Genomic DNA, 11,149 nt, shown 5'->3' on the forward strand with positions numbered 1-11,149 from the left:
GACTAAAGTTTGTGTGATCGAATATGTAAACAACTCAATCCCTTTAGGAGTAAGCCATATATTACAAAATCAGCTTGACAGTAATAATCTTATGTTTTTATTTAAAGTTCCCTCTACTCTTTGTATGATAGGATTAATGATGAGCACATTTGAGGCAATTTAATGGGAAAACACGTTTTTGTCAATGAAATGATTCTTTATGACTTTATTTGGGGTCCTGTGTAGTTAGTGCACACAGTAACTGTTGTTAAACTTGCAAAAACACAGCCAAACACTAAATAAATCCCAGAAATCGGGTTCAAGATGCAAACAAATTGAACTCAAACATAGTAAGATATTTGAGGCCAACCATATCAGATGACACTTGTCTTGGCTGTCTTCCTTCCAAGCCATTTTTTATTTTGTTATGTTTTTTATTTTGATGCAACATTCATATATCAATCTTCTTTTCCCCTGTGTATTAAGCTTTTTATAGATAAAACACACACTCCTGCAGAGAAATTAATAATACAGAGTAATCATAAGTTAATTCTTGAATTGTTTGAAGTCTAAAATAACATCTGCTTGTCGGCTAACTAACTCAGATGTACATTTAAACTATAAAATGTATTTATAGTTATTAAATTGTATGCTGTTGAATTTTATAGCTGCATTAGTTTCCTTCCAGACAGCTCATTAAGACTATGCTCTCCAAAGAACAAATGGTAATGAGGGTGGCTTCCTCTAGCAACAGTTTTATTGCAGTAATGATCAAATACATTAAGGTGGAGAACTCATTTACAATATAGCCGAGTTAAAAACAAACAAAAATACAATAAGGAATCCTAGGTACTAAGGCACACAAATAAGAGACCCATAATGAATACATCAGTGTTGCTATGAAACATTTTTTAAAGGTATGGCATGAATTTATTAGAAATGCAATTTATTTTACTTTATAATTACTTGCCAAAGTACATTCAAATGAACCCTCATGTAATTTCTGATATTTTAACACATTTTGATGACCAACACTGCTCCCTTCTGATGAGTTTTAAAACTGCACATAAGAGCCCATGTCTGAGCACTTCTGATGGAAAATCACTACTTTAATTCTCATTGTTCTATACAAATAATAATGTCATTATGGAAATATGTCACATTTAATGCCATAACTTATTTACATTTCTTTCTTGTCATATATGATCCGTTTCTCAGTTTCTCCACCAAATCAAACAATTTGACAGTTGTCATAATAAATAATGCCTCAAAATAAATGTCAAGATTATTTTGTAAAGTAATAATTATATATCTTGTACTTACTGCTATAATATTTGTATTGTATATGTCATTGCTAGTTACAGTTGCTTAGTTGCCAATTTAAATAATTTCCCAATCACATAGTTCTTCTAAATATGTATACAAATATATAACATAATGGTGTGCATACATTATGATGTATACAATAAAGATAAAGAACATTGAAAAAAATGATCCCATTTGTCAATGTAAATATGAATTCAACTATCATAACAAGAAGGCCTTAGCCATTCCAAGTCATTACACTAGAGAATGCGATTCCTGAAGAAATTGCTAGTGGGAATGCTTTATGCTGAAAATCTGATGCTAAACTGCTATGCTGAAATGTAATGTGTAAGAAGAAAGTGAAGAATTTAGATTGAAATGATACATGAATACTGGGGGCTTGAATGTATGATGAGAGAAGAAAATAAAGTAAAAAGGCTTGGAAAAGCAGCAGAATATTTGAACTGCAAACTTCTGAACTAACTTGATGGCGAATGATCTGTCGCCATGGCAACCACATTTGATGACACCCCATAACACGCTTAGATACGTTGATGGCTGCATCGTTACCAAACCTGTGAAGTTTTGGGGCGTTTGGAGCAGTTTCACTGAAGTTATGAGAAAACCGTGTTTCATGGCGAGCATTGTGTTGCCATGGCAACGGCATTTGAAGAAATCTCAAAACTGTCCCGTAGATGTCTTCACGGCTGGACCGTTAACACACATGTGAAGTTTGAGCACTTTTTGAACATTTTCATAGGAGTTATAGCGACATCATGTTTTATGGCGAGGGATACGCATCCATGGAAACGGCATATGGTGAGATCTCAGATTTGGCGTAGAGCTGTTGAGGCATGGACCGGTGATATAAAAGTGAAGATTGGGGGACGTTTGGACCGTGTCGATTGGACTTACAGCGACATCCTGTTTCATGGCAAGTAGTCTGTCACCATGGCAACGGCATTTGATGACACCCCATAATACGCTTAGATGCATTGATGGCTGCATCGTTACCTCACCTGTGAAGTTCTGGGCTGTTTGGAGTATTTTCACTGAAGTTATGGCCGTGTCTCAATTCAGGGGTTGCATCCTTCGAAGGGTGCATTCGTAGACCGCTTACGTCACTTCCGCCGAAAGAAGGCTGTCCCAATTCAAAAGAAGACGAGACTCCTCTGAATGCGGCCCACGAATGCAGCCTACTTTTCCCCAATTTGAAGGATACATCTGATGTACACTCCGCGGCCTACCATATCCCAGGGTGCAATGCGCGCAGGGAAGAGGGAGTTTTTTTCAAATGAAATGACTTCCGGTCTCCCCAGCAGAGTGGATTTAAAAGCAGCAGCGAGCGGAGGAATCACTAATAAATGTGAGTATTGGGTTTTAACTTACTTTAAATTAACTGACGTCACCCACGTCAAACCCAAGGGGCATTAAAACTTACATTTTCGTTAAATAATACGGATACATATGTGACGCTAACTAGCTAGCTGGACGTACTGCACTGTTGTTTACACTTATTTTTTAATTAAATTCAGAAGTTTACTAAAGTCATACAGAGATCTTGGCTCTGTTATAGATAAGTTATACTTTATATTATATAAATAGACCAAAGTTAAAACATTTAGACCGATATAGCCTACAGTACGGTGGGATTTATAAAACGCTACCCTGACGTGTAGCTGCTGTTAGCTTTATTTATTTTTCTGACATGTTCCAATTTTGTAGGCTACTGTTTATTAAACTTTAGGACAACATTACAACCTTTTTATTCAGCTCATGCTACTTTGAGGTACGGCAAAAAAAAAGCCTATTTTCAATATTTCCACCAGATTTGATCATCTTTTATTTAGGTTAAAGTGTATTTAATTTATCCTGATCCCATAATAAGACAATCACAAATAGACAGCAGCCTTTAGCTTGATGTTAGTTTGTGCTGTCAAAGGGATGCACGTGTGACTGTCATTTCATCTCTTTAGTTTGAAAAAAAACCAGAACAGTACATCATTTTTATATGATCCTTTAGGGATTGTTTGTCTGAAATGCTGAGAGTAACATTTTGCAATAATACTTCTGCAACCCTGTGTCTAATATGATTAATTCACATTTTTATTTTTCTCTTGTTTCTCTCTGTAATTAGGAAAATTCTGGAGAAATGGATCTGCTGGAGAAGGACCCCTAATCTGAAAAGTGCACAGCAGATCATCAGGACAGAGCTCCATCCACCTGGACCCCCGAGATGCTGGAGAAGGACCCCTAACCCCAGCAGATCATCAGGACAGAGCTCCATCCACCTGGACCCCCGAGGTGCTGGAGAAGGACCCCTAACCCCAGCGGATCATCAGGACAGAGCTCCATCCACCTGGACCCCCGAGATGCTGGAGAAGGACCCCTAACCCCAGCAGATCATCAGGACAGAGCTCCATCCACCTGGACCCCCGAGGTGCTGGAGAAGGACCCCTAACCCCAGCGGATCATCAGGACAGAGCTCCATCCACCTGGACCCCCGAGGTGCTGGAGAAGGACCCCTAACCCCAGCGGATCATCAGGACAGAGCTCCATCCACCTGGACCCCCGAGGTGCTGGAGAAGGACCCCTAACCCCAGCGGATCATCAGGACAGAGCTCCATCCACCTGGACCCCCGAGGTGCTGGAGAAGGACCCCTAACCCCAGCGGATCATCAGGACAGAGCTCCATCCACCTGGACCCCCGTGGTGATGGAGAAAGCAAAGCGGCGATCAGGAGCATCCTCCACCCAGACCTCTGCTTACTGCCGTCCTACAGACTTGTGTCTTACTTTCAGAATTTGATTTTGTATGTGTCCTTTCTTTTAATAGATATCTAACGATTATAGCTTGAGTCTGTCTGATTCCCCAAACAGCTGCTTCTATATACTTGCTGCACATATAATACAAATAAACAACTCCATAAACACACTTCTGCTGATATTTGTGTTACTGCTGGTGATGTTAATAACATGATTGATTTCCTCTGTCTCAATGATGAAAGTTATAATAAGAGAAGACATGAAGCTGCAGAGAGAGGATGGATATATTCTTACCTCTACTTTGTGATAAGATGAAAATACAATATTAAATTGTAATTGTTAAACACATTGTTCATTTCATTTACTGAGGTTTTAAAGATTATTTACATGTGTACATAAGCAGTGGAATAATAGGGTATCTCTAGGTCATTAAACTGTCTTCAATTTAATTTTATTAATACAAGAAATAGGTCATAGAAAATGTTTAATTGTATGTTTCAGCAGAGCGGGGGGGGGGGGGGGGGGGCACGGTGCTGCTGGACCTGGAGGTGCTGACCTGGGGTCAGTGGGACATCATCTGGGCAGGTTTAGGGGAAGAAGGACAATATAAACTGTTATAATCACAGCTATTAAGATTAGAACACTACTATTGTTGACAATCAATCTATACAACATGCTTTTGTTCATTTAAAAAACATATTGTTTTATTAGTACAGAAAAATTAAGACTTATTTTAAATATGAAATAATATGATTAAATTACATCAGCTATATATAATTTACTTGTTAACTTACGAATGTAACATTACTGGGGGCTAAAGGAACAGCTTCATCTTATTTACCTGGCCATGGTCCTCTTTAATTCATCGCCGACGGTGATCTCCAAAAAATGTAAAAAGTAAAGTTTCTGGATCCTTTTCAGCTGAGTTAGCTTGTGACGTAAATACGAAGCGCTCCGTAGGCTAGACCGTCTCATTTTGTAGGCCGCTCGGTCCAGCCTACCCGGTCTACGTGGGCTGGGTCCTCCGTGGACCGCGTAGGCTGCGCACTCCGAAGGGTGCAGCCGCTGAATTGGGACACAGCCATGAGAAAACCGTGTTTCAAGGAGAGCATTGTGTTGCCATGGTAACGGCTTTTGAAGAAATCTCAAAACTGTCCCGTAGATGTCTTCACGGCTGGACTGTTGGCACACTGCTATCTGAAGTCTGCTGCTCTGAGCATGTCAGTTGGAGTGATGACATCATCGTGTTCCATTACACAGGTGTTTATATTTGAGCTAACGAGGTGTGCAGAGATCATAGGTTTCCATTGCTCTGAATGAGAGATAAACCTCTTACATGTGAACGTTTTGTGGAAGAACTGTAACAGACATCTGTGAAATTTCAAAACGTGAAGCATGTCAAGGAAGTTGAGTATCTGAAGTGTAATTTTTGTGTATTTTCGGGTTAATAATGTGGCCTTTTTGGCAGTTTAACTAAAGGTGTGCGGCTGCTGCCGTGAGGACATATCTGCCTGAAATTACAATGGGCTTTAATGGAGGAATGTTGAATGTTGTTGTCACTTCATGCCCTCAAGAGGCATTTTGTTTAATTATTTTTTAGTTATTTGTTATTTTTCAAGCTACGAGATGTTTTCCTACGTTTGTCATGATAAATGTCTCAGGAATGTAGGGTTTGGGAATTATGGCAGTTTAAAAAAAATATATGAATGCAAATTTCAAGATTTTCTACCCTGACATCACGCACTCTTTAACAAGGTCTGAACCAGGGACGTGCACAGGTACGGCCTAATGTTGCCAGGGCAACGGCCCATTTGGCCTTTTTGGCTGACCTGCCCCTCTGGAGAGAGCGAGAGTTTATTTTAATTTTTTCTGTTGTGGCCGAATTAACATGATGAGCCCACAATTAGTAGCGTCTCGCTGCGGGAAACACACTTTGTCAGCGCTGTCATCTGCTGGTGCGTTAAGACCACCTCAGTGTCGGATTTTGGAAACTTGATTTTGAGTTGTCTCATGGCAGTATAGGGAATAAGGGACAAACCAGGGGACTTTACTTCCTCAATGATACCGTTGGTTATTTACAAAAAAACACCTAAATATAGCCTACTTGTTGTGATTGTGTGACTTTTCATCTGTAAACTCCCTCAACGGGGCCGCTCGCTCTCTTTTCTTGATCGCCCTCTGGATGAATACTTCACTGTCCCGCTTCATTGTAGGATTTCTGCCATGTCTCTACCACTTTAGTTTGACCATCTCTGTTATTAAGTTACGGAATACTAAATAAATAAGTAATTAAATACCTTACCGTTACTGGCTGCGCTCATAATGATAAGAATAAGAATAATGCGTATTGAACTGGTTTAATTAATTAGTGACTTTATTTAAGGTAGCCTAATTAGTTAGAAGCATGGGGTTAAGTTGGGATTTGATATGTGGGGGGGCTCTGTGTGGAGGTGCGAGAATATATATAAATATATATTGAGTAAATATTGTCCCCTTGAAAACCGTTACTGAACTGATTTTGGATATTTGTACTTTGATAACCATTAATCTGCCTTCAATGTTGACCATTTTCTGGATCTTCTCGCGGATTCTTCAAGTCCCGCCAAATGATGGGTGACGTCATTGCGGGCACAGCGCTCCAGCTGCACCGTTCAGGATCCCAGTTTCTGCATGTAAACGCACGATGGTGCACACAGCAGCAAGCTCAGACAGCGATGACAGTTTAATTTTGAACGTGTCTGAGAGCTCATATGAGGCTGAAGGATCGGTTTATGTTGTATCTGTTAGAAGTTTAGGAATGAGGTGCGTCAATATGGGCGATCATATGGTCATGTAGCCAGTGGTGGAATGGGACTAAAAATCATCCCGGGACTCTCGACCGGCCCACTTCGGTACCGCTAGTAAATTGTCAACGGGGGGAGTGGGGGATGTCAGGGGCGGCGGGTGCTCTAGATAGTAAATGTAAATATGTAAATATTTGTGTCACTGCATCCTGGTAAAATACAAATATAATGATGTCTGTGTCTTTGACCTTAGCGCTGCTAGCCACCTGTGCCCTGTACTACGAAGCCAGTTCAACAGACCCTGGATATGTTTGAGTAACAAACTAACTAACAACAACAAACTAACAAATGAGATCTCACTAAGCGGTCCGACGACGCTGGTTATCAACTCGGTAAATCAAGCCAGGGTTTCTCTCTCCAGCTGAGAGCGCGTTCACGTCTAAGACACGAGTGGATCTGACTTTAATTACATTTGTCTCGAGTGTTTCGTCAACATAATGTGTTAAATAATACTTCTGCATACAGTCTGTGACACTGTAAGTGTTGCACGGCCAGATACGGCTGGAGAAGCTGACTCAGATAAGGAAATATATGATATATTATGATATTATATGATCGATGATCGACTGATTGATGATGTGATATGAATGATAAGTGCGACACGTCGGCGTCTTCTCTGCATACGGCAGTTTAAACTGTATTTCCTTTATCCTGTAATATGACTTGAGAGATTTAAACTCCGCACACTGAGTGGATCTCTTTTCTATAGACGCCGGAGGCGGGCAGCGTCAGGTAAAATAAGTTATTTAGCCTTCTCAAACCTGAGCCTCACGCGCCGCCTATGGGGGATGTGCTAGTTACTTATCCGACCGGCCCACTTCGGTACCGGCCCATCGGGATTCGTCCCGATGGCCAGTCCGCCACTGCACCCAGCCCACGTAAACTGTCAACGGGGGGAGCCTCGCTGCGGGGAAACGGTGGACCTAGTGTCCCGATCGGAGTAGGAATAATAATAATAATCCGTGCATTTTATCCATTAATTTCCCCAACATTGTGGTAAAAAAAACACACGTTTAATCCATGTTGTTGGTGTACTACAACTACAAAAAGCATCGGTTTGTTTTCTCATCAGGAAATGCAGACCGGCTCAAACAAACGATCATTTAATGTGTTCATATGTTCGCCGAATTGACATGAAAGCACTAATAAATGTAGTTTCATCCACTTGAGTTTACAACTACAAAAATAATCGATTTGTTTTTATATCACATCCGACGGGAGGAAATTCAGCAGCTCTCACTCCCGATTTTTAATCCTAATGTAATCATCATCTTCACCACGATCATCTATGTTTATGTTCGCCGAATTGACATGAAAGCACTGACGAATATGAATATACTGTAGTCAACTTCATTAAAACGTTATTAACGTGGCTAATCTCAGTAATTCACCATTTATACGCATGACAACACACTTTGTCCGTGTTTGGCTCTCGAAGCGTTCCCGCATTGACGTCACTTCCGGCTTCCCCCAAAACTTAAAAATGAGTCGAAGGAATTTCCCCGCGATGTTCGAAATTATTGATATTTAATGGAACGGTATCGCTTTTTCTTTTTTAAACTGACGGTTCGAGATTACTAGTAGCCCAATATTTCATTGCACAACAGTTGTTGGGATGCTGTCACAGGCTCTTTAAGGGATATAGGCCTACACTGTGGCCCTAAAGCAACTGCTCCATTATCTGTATCAAATGCAGACATTGATGCCACCAAATGTCACAATAAAAATAGAAAGTACTACAAATAAACTGGAATTCATTTACATCTTAAATTATGAATATATATACACAAAAAATTAAGTCAAGGTAACACCCTTTTCACCCCGGTTACACTTTTCATTTGCCCCGTACGATGGGCGCTGTAAGTGATGAAAGTGGGGGGTGTTGGCTTATCAGGCGTCCGCAGCTCACAGCCAAAGTGGGTGTGGGATCGAGCGAGAGAGATAAATGCAATTTATGTAAACAAATATTTCCAAGGCACTCTTTTATAATTATTGGGGTAAACAGGTTTGAAATCATTTCAATGTATACTATAGGACAGTAAACCAAAAATATCGTTTAGAGAGATACAAAAATATGCATAAATAAATGTTAACTAGGTAAAATAAAATATGAATGAACAACAAAAATAAAATAAGTTGCATTTATTTGCTATTGGCTATGGTAGGTTATTGGTTATTTTCACATACTTATTTGATTATTAAAATGTAAACCAATCTTTTTCATATGGGTGTTTTACGGCCCGTCCACACAGCGGCGTGCGTTGAAATCTTCACCATTCACTTTGAATGGGGTGACGTCACTTTGCTGGCGTGGCTCGCTGCAAAAGTTGAGCAATGTTCAAGTTTTGAAGCCACGGCAGAAGCGTCAGCCAATCGAATCATATGCCAGTACAAGCTCTAGCCAATCAAACCGCTGCTTGTATGTCAGGGGCGGGAGATTCATGTGATTGGTTGTTGGTCGAGTCACCGAATGCAAGTAGTCGCCTTTGCTTATTTTGTTATGAGATGTGAATTACTGTTCAATTTAGTTGATGTAATAATTAGGGATGTTCCGATCACCTTTTTTTGCTCCCGATCCGATTCCGATCATTTGATTTTGACAATCTGCCGATACTGATTTTAACCGATCCGATCTTTATGCAATGCATTAAGAGAAAAAAAAGCATTGAAGTTGTCCCTTAAGGTTATTTTTTTATTTAAATGACAGTACCCAACTATCCATTCTATCCAACATGGATATAGCTTCTTTTTTTCACAGCAGCATTGGATCAGTTCAGTTGTGCAGCATTGGATCAAAACTAAATAAAGCTTATCAGTGGTCCACCACAAAATAACCATGTAAACAAATTGAGTGCATATAGTGCAGTAACAAAAATAACTCTACTGGAAAGAGGTAGCTTGACTAGCTTCACAAGTTCACATTCAGTCACAAATAATAAAATAAAATAAAAATGTGGCTTAGTGCAGAATTCTAGCCTTAAGACTAACTAGTCTAGTATTAATGCAATGAACAAGAACAGCTTAACATAACATGAATAAACAAAGTATTATATTTCCATCTTACTGGAGTAACACAATTCAATAGTAATCAGCCGCGAACCACTTATTTTTGTTATTCTACAGTATTGTGGTTTTATAGTTATTTGTTAATGTAACCCAATTTGGGTTCTTTGAAATTGAAAAGGATATTGCACTGTGTTGGTTACTTTCGTTGCAGTTGTATATGTCTTAAGTGTAATTTGGCTTGGCTTCCTATTTGTGGACATGCTTTTATTTTGAAGGAGAGGTAGCACTGTTGACAGGAAGTTGTTGTTGCTTTGGAAACAACGTGACGGAGATTAACGGAAAAAAGTAATATCTACATATAAAGACGGAGAAAGTAAACGATAACGTTTATGGTTAAGTGTTAGCACCCCCGAAGAGGCACAAGCTCTTACGTTGATATTGGAGATTTCAATAAATTCAATTTGAAAAAAAAAACGGGGGGAAAAAACAAACAATCGTATTAGATTGGTCGCGTTGAACGTAGCTCTGTTCTTTCCACCACGCGGAACCTCCTTCTTGCAAACATTGCATCTGGCTGTTACACTGCCTTCGCTTTCAATTTTATAATACTTCCAAACTCCTGACATTTGCTCTGTCCCGACTCCCGAGTCACCAGCTGAACGTAGCCTCTCGTTAGCTTACTGCTACTATTAGACACGGCGCCCACTCTTTGAGAGAAATAAGCAACCAGGTCTGAAAACAAGCCCAAATGAAGCAACACATACATGATGTTGTGTAATTTTAAACCAAAACTAAGTCCTCAGGATGACTTTAAGACGTGAACATGGTCATTTTTGTTTTGTAACATTAAATAAAATAATTTTTTTAAGGATTCCCGATCCCCGATCTTTTCCTCCCGATTCCGATCTTTTAAAAATCACGTGATCGGCTCCGATCCCCGATCACGTCATCTCTAGTAATAATCATTTGGTTTCTTTTACATTAAAAAAAGGTCTTATGTTTTTTTTTCGGGGGGAGGCCCTTTTTCCAGTTTAGAGCAATAGCCCCTCCAAATGTCTGTGCACGTCCCTGGTCTGAACAATGTTTAATATCTCTAAAAGTAAGAATCAGATTTAAAAGTTGTTGAATACGAATAATGTCAGAAATATGTATAACATTTTAAAGTTGGAATGAGGTTTCTGAGTGAAAGTATGAATGAACAGTTAGCAGTTGAAGTTGCATGAAGATTTGTTGAAGTCTGAAGATTTCCTC

This window comes from Pseudochaenichthys georgianus, chromosome 23 (genome assembly GCF_902827115.2).
Source record: "Pseudochaenichthys georgianus chromosome 23, fPseGeo1.2, whole genome shotgun sequence".
NCBI lineage: Eukaryota > Metazoa > Chordata > Actinopteri > Perciformes > Channichthyidae > Pseudochaenichthys > Pseudochaenichthys georgianus.